Below are 18950 nucleotides of genomic sequence, written 5' to 3'. Positions count from 1 at the left end.
TAACTCAAAGTCCACTAACTTGACTAGCACTATAACTCAGAGTTTTTATCAAGTCCCGACCCCTTTGCCCTTATTTCTATGCTAATTATTCTCATTACCTCGAAGTTATCTTCCTTTAACTCGAAGTTTTTTTTTTAAGTTGACTCGAAATTTATTTCGAAAGAACGAAGGGGAAAAAAGTGACTATGAGGGAAAAATTAATTTACCTTCACTTGCAACTCCTGCAAAATAGATCTCTAAAGCAAGAAGAGCACATGTTGAGCGATAAATGAGTTACACGTGCGGAAATGAGTTAGCTTGTATTGTTGTACTGTACTGTTTACACTTTGCCATGTTGCTGGACAACGAATTAGCTTTTAAGCTGTCAAGTCAACTGTTATATATACCTTTATTCAAAGGCTGACCGATGTTAAGATGCGTTACTCTTCATTCTTTAGTTCGATCATTTGCTAAATTCATGAGGGACAGAGTGAGTTTTCTTTACTATTAAAGATGTCTAAGCAAGTATTCTGTCAACGATATTAAAAGAAAAAGAGAAACTCCTAAAGCGGTAGAATCCATGAATCCGAATTTGAAACGAATGAAAATGTGCACTTTTCCTGAAGTAGAATCAGCTCTATTCAAGTGGCTCCAGCAGTATGGAAAGCAAAACCATGCTTTTGATTTTCTTTTCTCTCAATATTTTTTATTAAACTGCGCATATTGTGCTTGAAAACTTTTAAGTCCTGAAAATTTGTGTGTTATATGTACATATTAATTGAAATATTCGATGATTTTTAATATTAAAATGTCGAAAACCGAAATTAGCGTTAAGCCGAACTTCTGATAAGTCGAAGTTTTTTGTCGGTCTCTTTAGATTTGAGTTATCGCGAATTGACTGTATAGGTTAGGTTAGGTGAGAACTTTCCTTTTTTTGGCCCATATTCCTATAAAGGCGAAAACCCCTTGCTTTTGCAAAAGAATGCTGAAAAAAAAACCCTTAAATGTTCACTTAGTTTTATTTTTTTCTTAGTTTTTATGAGTCGTCTTTAGAATGCAAAAGCTGCAGCAATTGAATCATAAAGGAACGAAATATTCGGTTTTGAACTTATTATGGGTTGAACGTCTTATGGGTAGTCTTATTTGGCGCACTTGCACGTACCTCAAATTATAGAGATGGACTCTGGAGTACCGTGAGAAACTTTTAATTCTTTAAAGTGTGCAGCGAGTCGAAAAAGTTTAAGAACCCCTGGCATATACAGTAATATGAACAAAACGTTTATACACAGAATGAAAATGCAAAGCGAGATTGTGTGAAATTTGTCAGATCTTGCAGAGCTGGTTCTAGATAGCACCGAAAATCAGTCAATTCATTTTTTTGTTTTTGGTGTGAGATGGTCACAGATGGATATGGATAAAGAACGCTAAACACAAAAAGTTTTAATTATGATAGTCAGTCAATAAATAACGAAGCAGAGGCTATAAAGCAGACTTTATTCGACATTCTTCAAAAATACTGACTGAAATTGTTTAAACACTTATCGCACTGGGAAATTAGTCGCATAATTCCGTGCTCACAAAAGTCTTTTGGACACTGCTGGAACCAATTACGCACGCACTCCTTTACGACATCGTCCAAAGGAAATCGTTGTCCCCGAAGTGCCTTCCTGAGTTTCCCAAAGATGTGGGCTCATATGGGGACTATAAAGGGACTATTATTTTCTGGACTATAAGGGGCGTGGTTCAAGACTTCCCACTCAAATTTCCGCAAAATTTCATTTTTTAGGTGTGTGGTCTAACGTTATCGTACAGCAGGAAGACAGCACGTTTACCGGAACTACACACAGCCAATGCAAAAAATGAACTTTTGTGGAAGTTTAAGTGGGAAGTCTTGAACCACGCCCCTTATAGTCCAGATCTATCCCCATATGAGGCAGTGAGATGCAAAGGGACGCAAGTGGACTATTTTAAGTTTCGAGTAAAACGCGTTTAAAGATCAGATCCTAGGTAGGCTTTTATTGACTTTTTTTTTGTAAATCATGCTATACAGCAGCACCTACCAGGGCTACTAGTACAATCTCTTGACAGATGAGAGGTTCACTTACTATTTGTACTGGTTATCTCCAAATTTTTAATTTTGCCACTTGCATCCCTTTGCTTCTCACTACCTCATACGATCTTTGAAGAACTCAAGAAGGCAGTTCGGGGACAACGATTTCAGAATCTGTTTTATAGCCTCTGCTTTAATAATTGACTGACCATAATAAAATCAGTAGTCCGACTCAAAAGATCTCCAAAACCATTTCGGAATAAAAAGGTACACGAGTTAAGTAAAGAGGGGTTATGATTATAAATGAGAAGGTGCTAAATTCGCAATGAGAAAAGATTCATAGCTGTTCTAAACTGCACCCTAATTCACAAGAGTTTAATCGGGTAATTTTAACAACTGGCAGCTAAAACTAAGATTAAAATAATAATTATTTATCTTATGTGTGCCGCATATGCTCTGATTGACAACACCAGCTTAATTAATGGAGTATGAAACCAAACCTACAACTACTGATTTATTACAAGTATTAACTTTTGGTGTCTTTAACTCGGTGTTCAACCCTTTGAAAGTCAAATTCCAAATGCAAAATTACACAATTTGAGTCGTTTAATTATTTGTGTTTTTAATTTAGTTTACGTACTGCCTTAAAATGTAGTTCAATTTCACTGAGATGATTTATCTTTTCATAAATAATACTTCTCTACACGAAAGTTTTCGTAAATAGTTCTAAACTTCTATATTCTATTAATAATTTACCCAGATATATCGTTTCTGAACTTTTATTCTATTCATACTATTTTATTTTCGAGAATTCTTAACAAATTTAAGTAAAAGAATCAAGTGTACTCACGCAGAGAGAAAAGAATAATCAATTCTAACGTCGCATACGAAAATAACAAAACGTAGCGAGGAAAAAAATGGGTGGAAATTTTATTTTTTCGTCTCATTACAAAAGCAGTGATGGGAAAACGAAATCTCATCTACTGACTACTGCGTAGTTTTGAAATTAAAGAGGAAAAAAAAAAAAAGGCCAGATGCTAATCGAAAAATGAAGCTGCAGAACGATTTTTTGCTTCACGACACCCTTCATCCCCGACGGACATCATCCCTTTCCAACTTTTTTCCACCATTTTCTAAGCTGATTTTAGATTGAGTCATTGATCCAGAAAAAGATATATTTATTTTTGCTTCATCTCAAATTCAATAAGGTTTGTTTACGCTGCTCACATGCAACTTTTTCCGAGGATCCTTAAAAAGAAAATGGAAGTTGTAATGAAGGATTCTCAGTTCACATCGCTGTTTGTTTTGTCGGAAATCATTTGTTTAAAAATCAAAAATGCCCTTAAAACTCAGTATCGGAGCTTTCAAGAAGGAAATAAACATTTCAAAAATATTACCGCTTATTATTTTGAAAATAAGACTTAAAAAAAAACAAACAAACAAAGTGACACTTAACATTTGCTTTAAATCGAGTACATAGACTTGCCATTTATTTATTTATTCAATCAAAAGCAATGTATAACCGAATTTATATAAAAAAAGTTTCTCACGGGATGTATATTTGCAAACTAAATGAGTATGAAATTTTACAATCAGTCTTTACAAGGTCTGCTTTTTTCTATTCAGTAGTGGCATATGGAAGTTTTTGGAGATGTGGTTGATTGAAAAAGATAAATTCTTTGGCAGTAAAATAAATTGAAGATCATCAGTTTTATTCCTAAATTTAATAATTTGCTAAATGTGCTGAAGCTCATTTTTAATTTTTATCTTTTTTGTTTATATTTTTAAAAAATTGTATTTATTGTTTTTTTTTCCAAAGAAAACCAGTACCAACGTATAACACGCTGACCACAATGTTTCCGACAGTAATGAAATTATTTAACACAGTCAAGCCGACTTATTAGAATATCGGTTAAAAGAATATCCCGCTTAATGCAATAAATTTTCCAATCACAAAACCGATGTAATTTGTTATTTTGATCTAGGGTAATGGAATATCCCGATTAATATAATACTTTTTCATGGCAAATTGGCTATTCCAGTCAGCGGGTTCGACTGTACTTGTTTGTTAATCTATAACCAGTATCTGTTGCAGACAGTTTCTTTCGAAAATCTTTTTGTACACCTTAATGGATAAGAATTGTCATAAACACAGCCGAGCGTTACACTGCCTTAAACGTAGCTGATAACATTAAATCGCTACTCGGAATAAAGAAGTGAAACTAAGCACTCATTCCTATAACCATACAAACGCAGACAACATTTGCGTACAGGAAACATTTTTGGTAGGCTAATTTTTGAGCATTTCAATTACATAATGGGGTTGATATCTTTTCGCAATAATTCGGTTCGGATTTTTTGCACATACAGTAAAACCTGTAAAGTTGACCATTCTTGTAAGTTGATTACCTGTCTATGTTGACCACCAATATGCACGAAATTTGGCTGAGAACTATATAACAAACCTTTTATAAGTTGACCACCTGTCTAAGTTTGACCACTAAAGTAATGCACGGCAAGTGGTCAACTTACACAGGTTTCACTGTACTTCCTTCTAAATATTACTTTGCTTTTATTTGCTTTTTGGCTCAGAGTCTGCAGGAAAAAAAAATCATTAATACCGGTTCATTAACCTAAAGCCCAAGAATCAAGTACAGGAAGACAGCATAATACACGATAGTTTTTCGTTTGCAATTTTTCTCACAAACCATTTACATTTCTCGAAGTGCAACCGTGTCCAACAGTATAATTTTCACCTCAAAATAGGTCATTAGACCTAACAAAAAAAGCTATTACCATTGAAAAGTTTAGTTTGAGTAATAAACTGCGGCATGCATGCTAATAATGCGGAATTCAATAGCCCTTTTCAGGATGCAGGGGTCTGTCCAGAATTTTTCACAGGGTCCTATTTTTGTGAATTAAAATAAAAATGTGAAAAATCATATCTTTTGTGAACTTTAAAAATAAAAACAAAAGTTATCCATCAATATAGATTAGATTTCTGGTTTGCATACTCATTTGTTAAAAAATTAGTCCATGAAAGGTCTGATTTGGTTAATCGAAATTTTGGGAAGGATACTTTTGGTTAATCAGAATTTTGTGAAGGGTTCCTTTTTAACTACTTAGAATTTTGTGAAGGTTCCTTTTCACGCAATTAGATTTTGTGAAGTGTGCTTAACAGGACCTACGTTTTCTCTGGCCAGACCCTTGGTATGAGTATTTTCTTAAAGTCATTTACCATTTCAGTCACTTTATGGCTTACATATAGTTAGTATACGAGATTGGACAAAAGATTTTCTTCGAATAATGCAACATGTAGACTTAGGTCGTGAATAGTTCTATCTAGGTAGCATGGGAAAAGAAAGGAAAATTACAAACCAAGAATTCTTGTCTTTATAACTATATGCTTATTTTATCAATACAAAGTTTTCATATGCCTTTTAGAAACCAATTTTCGATTATTTTGCTCCATTTTTAGCAACTATCCTTAATGATGAATGAAGATGGTTGTTTGTTTTGGAAGTTTCCAGAACACCGTTTTCGATTCACAGTATTGTACAGAACAACGGTTCACATGTATAAGTTTCGAGGGCCACATGTGGTTCGCGGGCTGTAGTTTAGGCACCACTGATGTAGATTACACAGTGATGAAACTCAAGACATAAACTTGTTATAAAAGTTTTAATGAAGATTTGTGCTCAATGAAAGCTCAATACTAATATACAAATAGTATAGCTGTTTGTATAGACTCTTTGTGTCTCAAACACATCGATGGTGAGAAATTTGAAATCTTCGGCAAATCCTTGCACGAAAGTACACAAATCATTCATAAAAAAAACTGTGACAAATGTGAAAGACATTTAATTGTTCGTAAATAGTTCTGACATCTAGAACTGAAGCCTTACTAGAAAAGAAAGACAATGCGGCCCCAATTATCTTCCAAGTAAAACAATAAATCATTCATATCATCGCATCATTCAGTCCATCCCGATGAAAAATACAACACAATGGAATACACGATTTATGAATAACTCCCAAGAATGAAGGTATTATTTTACGCAAATCACTCACTCCCATGTCTTTTTTTTATCTTCCCTTTTAATGCATAGAAAGTCTTTCTCAAGTTATGAACAACATATCAGAAAAAAGGCAAGCATTGTAATTAGATTACGATGGTGATTTCGCCAGGGGCCATCCATCATTCTATTAATGACGCAGGTGACAGTTTAGAGCCTTTCCAAAGGAATCACTAAGGACAAAGTACTTTTTATCACATGCAAATAATGTGTGCTGTCTAAAATGAAGGAGGATTAAAAATTCGCAATAAATGAAACACTTCGCAAGAGTAAGTTCTCTCTCTTGTTATTTTAAGAATCAAATGTCAAATAAGAAAAAATCCTCCAGATTTACTCTGTGACAACGACTTTGTTGTAATAAGAAAAGGTCATCAGTGAAAAAGTTTGAGACTATGTATTATGGTGGTTCAAAAAAAACTTTTTTTGGGTTAGAGTCCAGGCCATCCCCAATTTTTTTAGACTTACTACTAGCATTATGCTGTAAAAGTTTTAGCTTCTTACTAAAATTTTAAGAGGGTGCTCAATGACCCCTCAATTTAATATCAGCCGTATCATAGAAAATATCACAAATTAGAAACATTTAAGTTTCTGCAGCTGCTTTTTTGTAAATAATTATTTTATTGCAATGTATATGCATATTACTAGTGTATATTGTAATATGAGGCATCGTTTTTTTACCCCATATGTATGAAATTTGGGGGAGAATGTTGAGCACCCTCTTTCAGTTGAAATAAGAAGCTGAAATTCTTCCAGTATATTACTATCCACAATGAGGGGTGTTCCGTTATCTAGGAGAAACGTTCTTTTACAAGTATTTTTAAACCACCCTATTGGGTATAGTATTACAATCGGCCTGAAAAATGTTCGATTTTCCAATTAGTAAAGAAGAAAGTCAAATTTAGCTCATCGACGAGCATAGACTGACCTGTAGTCTGACACACCACTTCTGCTAAAAGAAAAAACAAGCCAATGTTTATCTGTAAAACTGATTTGACGGACACATTCATCTCTGGCACAATCGATAGTATTCGGTTCTATCGAATTCTATTTGCCAGTAGTCATAAATTTCCTTCGTTCTACCAAGAACGTTATTTTTCGCTGAGCTATTGGTGGATGGAATTCGATCGAATCGAACATGATCGGTTGTTCGATTGAAGGAATCCCTTCAGATTGATTCGACGGAAATGTAGTCATAAATTTCCTTCGTTCTACCAAGAACGTTATTTCTCGCTGAGCTATTGGTGAATGGAATTCGATCGAATCGAACATGATCGGTTGTGTCAGAGATAAACATGCCAATAAAGCCAGTTTGGCTCCTTTCTTTCGTTTTATTGCAAAACATCTTTAACTATTTTTAACATCCGACACACAAAGGAAGGGGGTTATAAGTTTGACTTGTCTGTGTATCTGTGTGTCTATCTGTGGCACTCTACCGCCTAAACAGATGGACCGATTTTGAAAAAAAAAATTTTTTTGTTCCAGAGGAGAGTTGATCGAGAGTGCTCTTAGCTAGGTTGTGTCTTCATATGACATTAGTTAACGATGATATTAATTGAAAACCTCAAAAAGGTTTTTTACAGTGAAACATGTTTAAAATTTTTAAAATTTAGTACCAAAATAAAGAGTAATTTTTTTCTGCGTTTGATAGAATATGTTTGAAACTTCCATGTTATATGGCATTCAAATTATGACGCTTTTTTAAAGCAGATTTTTAACAATAATTTAAAATGCTTACCTGTTGCCAGTTTCTATTTGTTTCCAAATAAAATACTTGTAACTGATTTTAATAATATAAGGCTTTTTTTTTTTTAAAGGATTTGCAATTTTCCCTTTTAATGCTACATTTGCGACTCAGTAGGGGTTTTTTAAAATTTTTAATTTTAGTTACTTTTATCACTAGTTTTCTTGGAGCATGATTTTATAAAAATCTTAATGAGATTGAGGTAACAAAATATTATTTTTTCCGAAGTACGTGGAAAGTTCAAGGAAAAAAAAAACAAGTACACTGCAAATAGTATTTTTGAGAGAAAAGTGGAATACGAGTTAATTTTATTTTACTCTCAGGGTAAAAGCTTTTAAACCCATGATAAAACGTAAGATTTTTTTAAAATTGCCTTTGAGTAGAGTAATGATAACATACTGATTGAATTTAGTTATTATTTTAAGATATGGGCTTTCGAAGGATAGAATAGAATTCTCCTTTAAAAAAAACATAATTTAAGAGGTACGCAAGTGAATACAGATTGAAGAAAACAGATTTAAAAGAACATGACTACAAATTATTTTAGATTCTTCATTTCAATCAAATTTAAGCATTGTTTTTTTTTTTTCGAATAAAAACATCATCCAACAAACAGCACATATTTCCTTTCTTATTTAGTCACTGTATAATTTAAAATAAACTGATATTTTCAGCACTTTATCGCACATAAAATTTCGTCTGCCATGCATGAATTGAACCGAAGTATGAAAAATATACATTAACTAGGCTTAATAAACAAATGCACATATCAAAGTTTATTTTTTGACGCAAAATCATTTGTTTTCAGCTACGCATTAGGTATTTATCGAAAGTACTCGAGTAATGGTTGTCAACATAGCTCGGAAATACCTTGTGACAAGTGTTGATGCGCTCTAAGTGCATCTGTTAAGAGGCATCGAGCCTTTCGTGTTAGCAAAGAGCTTCTGGTGGGGAAATATGGCACTCAAACTAGATATTTTCTTTGAAACACTAATGTTTCATTATTTCATCTAATACCTACATCTTTCCATTCAAAATTACGCATTTATAAAGGAACTTGAACAAATGAATTTGAAATGTCAATATACCCAATGCAAAAATACACGGCGTTGCCTGGGTCAGTAATAAGAATGAGAAACAGTCGTTACTTGCATATGTTTTATGTTTTAAGTCAAAGAATTGAAAACGCGCCGTTTTGACGTGATTAAAAAACGATATTCTTCCTTACTCATAAAACAAAAATAGCAATAAGTATAAAGAACAAAATAGTATTGATTTAGAAATGAAAACACGACATTTAAGAATATACAAATTTGAAGAATTTCCAAAATATGAAATTAATCTTCACATGTTTAAAAAGATTTAGATATCTGTTAAACTTTTTTTAACATGGAGTCTAAACCCTTCTCTGTATGGCTATTAAAGTGCGAAGTGTTTAAACAAATGTTCCGCCTGTAATCCTTTTATTGGGAACGGAAAGTACCTATAGGTGGCGCTTTAATTAGGATAAAAACGAAACCAGCTTGTCTGCTACGGTATGAAGCTAGTAACGAATCATTACATTTTTACATTTTTTTCAATTCGCCACTGTTTCAATTTGGCCACTGTTGGTGAAATTTAGAAAGTAAACTATTGCATCACATTAAAATTGCCAGTAATGGGGAGATGACATTAAATTGGAGTAGAAGGAAGTCATGTGATGCACACATCAGCTCGTTTATTTTTCCCGTTAAGGCGAACCTTTCAAAAGTGATTTGTCAGTTATCTCCTTCTTAATTGTAATGTTGCTTGAACTGGTAAGTCAAGAGTTTTTAAATTTGATTATATTGTTAAAAAAAATAGGTGATTTACTATTGTTGAAAACTTTTTCTGTATACTTCCTAAAAATGATTGAATTTAGCTGACATCAGCATTACTAGTTTTTAGTAAGCACATAACTAAGCGAGTGTGACCATAAGTGGTCAAACTAGCGTATTCAAAATTATGTCAAAAAATGTACGAGTATATACGTACATCATAGTGAAAGTTTATGAAAAATTAACAGGTTAAAACGTGCAATTTCTGATTTCTAACACCGTGAGAGTTTGTTATTTCCATGAACTATAACTGCAACATCACACCTAAACAACTATCCAAGTTATAAAAAAAACGATAACAATTGAGTTTATTTGTAATTTTTCGACAAAAAGAAAAAAAAACCGAGCTGATGTGCGCATCACATGACTTCCTTTTGCTCCAATGTAATGTCATTTTCCCATTACTGGCAATTTTAATATGATTCAATAGTTTACTCTCTAAATATCACTAACAGTGGCCAAAGTGAAACCAGATTTAAAAAAAAAAAAATCGACAAAAAGACTGGCGATATATTGCCAAGTGTCCACCAAATTGTAACACCACTTGAGTTTACATCGAAATTAACAATGATTTCCCCCCAAAAAGGGGCAACAGACTGCTTTAGAAAAACCCGAATGCAACCAAAAGGGTAGGTGCACAACTAGACCCCACTAGGAGTCTACGTACCAAATTTCAATTTTCTAGGACATACCATTCTTGAGTTATGCGACATACATACTCACATCCGACCATACGTACATACAGACCGTCATGAGAAAACTCGTCGTAATTAACTCGGGAATCGTCAAAATGGATATTTCGCGTGCCTATATATTCTTAGGCACATATCCATGAGAGGTCCGAGTCGAAAAAAAACTCAACATTCATTCGGGGATGAGCAAAATGGAAATTAAGGTCGATTTTTGACTGAAAACATTTTCGCGAATACAATACTTCCTTTTTTGTAAAAGGAAGTAAAAATCTTACCCGTGCTCATACTAGTCATTTCCTTACTTAATGAAATTACATATCTCTATTAATTTTGTTTTCCAACATAATAATCAACGCTTCAGATTTTATTTTTTAAGTATTTTCAGAGAAAAATTCACAATCCTTTACTTCTACAAAGCGTTCATGTTTTCATGCATAATACTGAGCAAAATGAATCAGGAACATTCTCAGTGTTTTTACAACAGGCATTCAGAGCTAAAGTGGATCAAGTTCACTTCAAATTGATCCACTTAAGTTCTAACTGCATAAGATTTTGGTAGCGAAATGTTACATTCATAAATGAGGCGTTCAGTGCAGAAGGGGAATGTAAGTTCAAATGGACATCAGCTCTGAACGCTTTATGTATGAACGTAACATTTCGTTGCCAATCTTCTGCGTTCAGAACTAAAGTGATGAAATTTGAAATGGACTTGATCCACTTTACACTGGGATGCCCAAAATAAAGAAATGTCTCTATTTTAGGCATTTGGTTTAGTTTCTTTGATATAATTCCTTCTTTTTTTTTTCGGGAAATTATTCCACACTTCTTCTCATATTCCGAATGAAAACAAAATCTAAACATTACCAATTTTAACTTTCTAGTTACTTTAATTTGAAAAAAAAAACATTCGAAGAAAATTTAAATTTAGATTCAAGTTCCAACTTATTTACGAAATTACAAAAAAAAAAAAAAAATCTTCATTTTTCTTAGATATAATCTTTACTAATAACAAAGCTGAAAGTCTGTCTCTGGATCTTTGACTGTTTCGAGCATAGCGCATGGACCGTTCGTTCGATTTTCATGAAATTTGGCACAAAATGAGTTCGTAGTATAGTGGTGAGCACCTCAAAGTTATTTTTCGAAAATTAGCTTTTGTTCTCCTTCTAGTCCAATTTTAGGAACATTTTATCGATTGAAATACTGATAACGCGGACGAGCAAATTACTATAACATGGACGAGGAAGCTGCCATAACATAGGCGAACAAACTAACACAGCATATTGGTAAATTAATTCATCATCCATTATTTGTAAACATACAGGCGAACCAAATGACTTTTTAACTTTCAACTACGGGCAAAGCCGTGCGGGTACCACTAGTATGTAATAAAAATATTCCCAATCTTTATTAAAACGAGCAACATGTTGTTCAATTTAAAGCTTGTGACAAATTACAATTTATTAATGTTAGATAAAACTTATTCATCCATTGCTACCGAGATTTAATACCAAAGGTTTTAAACGAAAAAGTACAAAAATGGAACAAAATGGCAAATATGCTATTAAAATTGTCGTTGAGCAAAGAATTTTGTTCAATATATTGCATTTCAGAAAGAATTTTGTATCTTCTCCTAAGCCCAATACTTTTTTTCACAAAAATCTTCGATTCCTTTCTCAGGCAGAAACTTTTTAAAAGAGGGAAATGATATAAAAATTTCCAACTATTTTCTGCTAAAAATTTGGATATTTTCCTTCGTCGCAATTCTTTTGTATTGCTTTAAATGTTCACAAAACTGACTCCGTTCTCCTCAGCTTCTGACAGTTGAAGATTTTTCAAATTCTTAGAGAGTAGCATTTCGTTAGAAAAGAATACGAGGAATAGCGTCAATAGAAGAATTTTTTTAAACAGAAGAATGTCATTTCCTACCAAAGTTTGAAAGTGTTGCGTGCAAGACATACGGAAAGAAATGAAAACTTAAGTCTATAGGCAGTGCCGAAATCACGCTTTCGAAAATCCAAACAATAATACATCAATTCTTTTTCTAAACTTCAACATTAAATTTAAAAAACAGGCAATTTTAAAATTAAAATTGAAGTTAAAGTCACGGATGAAAAATCATGTTTTTGAATTAATATGAAAACAGTGTGTTTAACTGTCTTAACGTGGAAAATATTCTCTCAACAGGTTTTCATGCACAGAAAATTGTGTTTAATATAAAAATCAAGCACCCTAACACAGTTCTGATCGAAAATCACAAATTCAAATGGATTTATTTTGTAAATTGGATTCAGTAATAATCACGGTAATGTTTTAAAAGTAAGGGAAGACCGCCTACATTGGACATCCTAAAAACAGGAGGCCCGTATCGCTAAATGTGAAGTAAAAGGGCATCTTGAACAGAATTTAATTAGGAACCGCCATAGGTACTTACATTTTCTGTAAATATGACGATAATTTTTTAATTATTTTTGACAAAGTTGCAAAAGTCCAATTTAGGAATATATGCGCCTATATTGAACCCCGCGCTTTCTAAATTGGACCGTAACAGTAAATGATATAATAACTAGCATTTGAACCGTACAGTCTTTTTACAGGATTTGCAATAGAATTAATTGCCTTTGCTTTGGACTTATTTGGCGCAGTGTTGATTACCCAACTGATGGCATTTCATACACTAAATCATGCTTTACACTTCATCTCTATGGCAAATATTGCAATACCAGTTGTTTTGTGCGGTTTTTTGCTCCTTCTTTTGTGGCTTTTTCTGTTCAGTGTCCTTTTTCTATGGCGATGACGTTAGAACGTTTGCCGAAGTAGGTTTCCTTCTTCTGCTTTCCATTTTTTATGCAAAGGTAATATGTGTGCCACCTTAACAAAATCATCACTAGAACCGACGATCATAACTTGATGAGAACTAACCACTGATTCCTCAGAACTTGTATTAATTTTATCCGTACATTGTTCTTGTGTATCTTAAACAGCTAACCCCGAACGCGTAGCATGTTTACTTTGGTAATATCATCTGGACTACAAACTTCCGACTCGGTTGCTGCGAAATCGCTGTCATTAAACACAATTGTACTAATAGGTCAAACTCCTGTCCTAGAGAATCCATTCACAGAATATCGGCCACGCTTGCAGTTTGTCTGTAAGAGCCACCTAACAGTTATTTTATATTGGGCTCCTTGGATGTTCTTGCATCCACGTATCACAGGTTTGATTGAAATATGTGGACAGAAGCTTGAAAAAGGCCACGTAACCGGGTTGTAAACGATGCTTAGTGTGTGCTGGAAGATGAAGCATTATACACTGTTATCGTTTGCCAAGTGTATACAATAGCCCCATATCATCATTTCTACATACAGTTAAGGCTGTTTCCATTATTTTTCTCGCCTAAGAACCACATTTCCCCTTTTAGACATCTTCTAAAACCAAGAATGATAGAATTTCAAGTCGCTTGTAATTAATAAAGAAATCAGCTTAAAAAAAAAGGGTTAACGAACGCAAATTTCAGTCAAATTGAAAAAAAAAAAGGAATTTTATATAACAAAACTGACATTGGAGCTTCTGGCTAAAACGAAAAGAAGAAGAAAAGAAAACTACTTTATGAGGTTGAAGCTTTTAAGCAACCTTACTTTAAAAAAAAAAAAAACCAATGTGAATGCTTTAATAAGCCTTAATTTACATTAAGTTATCCTAAATGCACATTCAAATGTCACCACTGAATTATTTTCTATAAAAAAAAATAAAAAGTTTGTTTGAATTTCATGTTTTTAAACTGGATTACCGATTCTTGTAATTAATAAAATAACCAGTTAACCAGTAACGTGAACAAGCACAAATGTCAGTCAAATTGAAAAACAAAACTGAACTGAAATTGAAACAACAAAACAACAAGATTTAACAAAACTGAAATTGAAGCTTATTGGTACCAGTTTTATTATTAACACCTAGTTTTATGGTAGGTAGCTTCTAGAAAGTGTGCTTGAAAAAAACAAAAAGTCAAAATGAATTTCCTGAAGAAGCGTTAAAAATATGCTCAAAATAATTCTAACTACGTTATTAAGTTGCGTTGCTACGTTATTTAAGTTAAGTTATGTCATCACTTATTTTATAACGTGATAAGTAAAAAGGTTTGCTTAGTTACATATTCTAAAATTGGACCGCCGGTCCGATATAGGAAAATTTTTTCGGTCCAATAAAGGAAAATACGCCATTTTATATTCTTTCATTTATACCTTGCCAACAAGTTTCTCAATCGTGCATGTAAATACATTGATGTAATTCCAATTAAATACTGTTTATAATACTATAAAAGCAATTTTCTCAGTTCACAAACTTCAGCATTATTCTACTAGATACATGATCTCAAAATAAGATCGAACACGTTTTCAACACAAATCACATTGTAACTCAAGCTATACAGATCGAAATGTGGCGAAACTTCATCTTCAAAGGTTTCAGATACAAATCTTAGTATTTCCACCGGTAGAGCGTAGCACAGAACTCTAGGGGGCTAGATTTTAACCCCCGATCCATATTAAGCAGTGGTCCAATATAAGCGGTCTTCCCCTACTTAACAGTTAAAAGTTTTGTACAACAGCTTGTTTTAGTACTGTAAACCGGGGTTACTTTGATACAGGTTTTGCATATTTTGTATTGTAGCACCCTCATTTTTCAAGATATTTCAACAATTCTTGAACCAAACAATAGCTTAACATCTCAGCTTTAAATTGCCGTTTGAAGTTCTTGATATATTGAATAGGGAGGGAGGGTGGTCATTTTTTTTAATTAATGTTACCCCATCATCCGGGGTTACTTTGTAACAATGTGTTTTCTCCATCTAAAACGACTGTTTCGGTGGTTTGTAATAAAGTTACCCCATCCCCACATAAATTAGTGTTGCCAAAACCATTTTACTGTTTCAATCAATTGGCGATGTCAGCGCACTCTGAAAAGTGATTCTTGAAACCCTGAGACCACCAGGGGGTCGCCAATTGTAAAATTAAGCCCGTCAGAACGGTTTAAAAATAAAAAACAGGTTTTTATAAAGTTACTCCGTCAGTCTAAAGTAACCCCGGTTTACGGTATCATAAATTTGAACGTTAACTTATTATTATCTTTAGAGGCCATTCATTAATTACGTAAGGGTACCGATGGGGTGGGGTAGAAAAATCTTTACATATCCTTACTTGGGGGGGGGGGGGGGGGCAGACCCATTCTTACGTAATATTTTCAAAGTCGATACTTCATATTAGAAATCGCGCGGTCAAGTAGTTTGGCACGTAAGGTAGGGGGGGGGAGGGGTTTGAAAAATTTTACTTAACCTTACATGAGGAGGAGAGGGATCGAAAATTGCAAAAATCATCCTTACGTAGTTAATGAATGGCCCCTTACCTTAAAATGAAATGTTTGACAACGTTTGTTTCTTTTTTGGGGTAAATATGTAAAAATTGCTTGACCTGTGCTTTATACTTCATAAGAACAATTAAGAATTTTGAAAAAGGAAAAAATATCAAAGTACATTTTTCATTTATATAATTTTTGCATTTTTTACAAACTTGAATAAAATAATGATAACAATAAGTACAAAAAAGACAATATGAACTTAGAATTAAATAACACTCCCTATACCTGTTAGAAAAACATAAGTACGCAATTGCTAAAGAATAAGAATTACAAATTATTAAATTGCAGCTAAATTGCTAGAAATTTCCGAGTTCTCTCTGATAAAAAAGAAACTAATCTGAAAGTATCATGTACCACAATTTGAGATATCTGTAGCTTTTTCTCTCGCTTCAAATCGTTATTTTTCAGCATAATGAGTTTTAGGCAGGATAAGGGGTTTGAAGTTACATAAAACGGCAAAAACATTTCTAAGTGCAGGATGATATCTTACGAAAAAATCTTAAACAAAGCCAATTGTAGCAATCAGAAATAAAACCAAAAAAAGATTTTAGGCAAAATGAGTCAAGAACAAAAATTTTTTTACGAAATAATAGATCTACTAGCGCGTCTGTCTGCCTGTTAAATGTATTATAATTGTTTCCTTTTTTATAAGAGGCTGTGCACAAATGATGCCACGCTTCGAGAAAGGGGGGGGGGGAGTTGCGAAATTATGACAGAGGAGAAGGAGGTGGTAACAAGAAATGTGAAATTACGCAGTTTTTAACAGAATATGCGAATGAAAAAATTGTGTGATATATACAGTAACAAGGGGGAGGGGTTGAAGCGTAACCTTTGTGACGAAGGAGATAGGGAGAGTAAAACTGATGAAAAAAGTGTGACATCATTTATAGACAGCCCCTATAAAATTTTGTTTTGCTTTACAATGGCAAAAAAAGTAAAAAATTGAAAAAAAAGGCAAATATGAAATTTTACGGAGACGACGTTGCGGCAGTTACAATTACAAAAGTGATGGTGAGGAAAAGTAGTCCGCTTAGTTCTAGGACAACGTTTTCCTTACCATAAACCGGGTTATATATCAGTCGATATATATCATGATCTATATCACGATATATATTCGATATTTATTTTGATAATTTTTTCGATTTTTTTTTGATCGCGATAGTTTGATATTTTCGATATTTATTTTTTCAACTATGGTATTTTCAATATAAAAAGTATATTAATCATAGTAATAATGTTCATTTATTAGTAAAAATAACCAAAAAGTTATGCACTATATTTTTATGATGTATAATACATCATTAATATAACAAAGTAATATAAATTTCCTTATTTACTAGTATTTTATATTTATAAAATTATTAGTAATGTAACAATTTTAATTCATATTAAAAGTGCCTAATTAAATTTTAAACATTGATAAGAAAAAATGAAAATGTCTTATGACTCTTCACCGACTAATGTATATTATTTATTTCTGAATCATATAATTGTAAAAGTAGTTATCAGAAGAAAAATAAGTAAAACAGCGAAAATGCTAAATGAACTCCATTAAAATTGATAGAAATGCAAAATGAAATATTAGATATAAACAATGAAAGAAACATTAATTTTTAATCTACATATGGTAATTATAATATATGAAAATAAAGAGTGATTTAAGGATGCATAATTACTATTTTGAAGACTTTAGTTTGTGCTTATAGAAAATATCGGATATATATGAAAATATCGGATATTTTCGATATTTTCGAAAATATCATGATATTTTCGAACCCTGCCATGAATACAGAAAACTCAGAATACTACAGAAGGGCTGAAAAACACTACAAAAACACTGCTACCTTTATCAACATACATTTTATTGTAAAATGTCATTTCCTTGTTATCGGAATCATTTATTGCAATGTTAAATGCTCAGAAAGGTGTTAGAAAAATAGTGAATGTGAAACGAAGGGGGGGGGGCATCCCCCCTCTTTTAGACTCCAGAGATTAAAAACTACAATCCAAATTACTTTGTTTTCATTATTGGACAAATACATGCATTTTGTATAATGTACTATTCAAATTTAAACAGAACACAAACATTGTTTTATTTGTCATTGGAAATTCATTTCTGGATATTTTCGAAGACAATTATGGTATTAATTGTTATAAAAAGAACCATAAGTAATTTTATTTATTTCTTCGTTGCAAAAAACAAATGCTAATATAAGCGACTTAATTTTTAAATCAGCACAAACATAGAGTTTTCAATTCACAGTGGAGTAAATAAAAATTAGTCATTCAGCTTTTCTTTTTTTTATTTCATGTTTAGATTTAAAAAAGCTTAGAAAATGATAAGCTTTTAATTTTAACAACTCAAAACATGTAACAAATAACACATTTTGAGAATAATGTTTTGAAATTCTGAACATTTCCCAAGAAAAAAAGGAAGAGAGGAAACGAAATCAGAAACAACAAGAATGAGACAAAGGAATTGCTCAAAAAGATCAACGTAAAGACAGCTTATGTAAATAAAACTGTTCATCTTAATCAACGCTTTAAAGTTGTAAAAGACAAATGTGTACACTAAGAAATTCTTCCAACAAAAAGAAGCTAAATGCAAATCTAGAGCGAAATAAAGCTCCTTTTGCGTAGAAAAACCTCAAAAGGACAAAAAGTATGAGAGATCAGCGAAATGGCTATGTATAAAATTTTGTAAATGCATGTCTAAACTATTCTTACCTAAAAATATCATAACGTGCATAACATAATTAGTTCAGAATGAGTTCGCTAGATTTGGATTAACTTATTTTTAATGTTTCAGAGAGGTAAATAAAAAGTAACTACCTAATCAACCGTTTGCAATTCATTGGAAGTATTTATGAAAAATGAGTTTGAGAAGTAATTAAAGATTTCCCAAACATGAACAGAAACTAAAATTTGAAGCTCGGACACTGATTTAAAAAATAAAAAAGTGTGTTGTGTTTAAATCAGAAACCTAATAATCATGCTTGCACGCTAAAATTAAAGTAGAGTAGATGCTAAAAATGCAAAAAAGGAAAGAAAAAGTCGAAAAATTCAAAAATACTGAAACTTAACTGAAATTTGAATTTAATTTTACTGAATTACTGAAATAATTAACTGAATAATAATAATTAACTG

Source organism: Uloborus diversus, chromosome 5, assembly GCF_026930045.1.
Source record: "Uloborus diversus isolate 005 chromosome 5, Udiv.v.3.1, whole genome shotgun sequence".
Lineage (NCBI taxonomy): Eukaryota > Metazoa > Arthropoda > Arachnida > Araneae > Uloboridae > Uloborus > Uloborus diversus.
Note: the sequence above shows the minus strand (reverse complement) of the source record.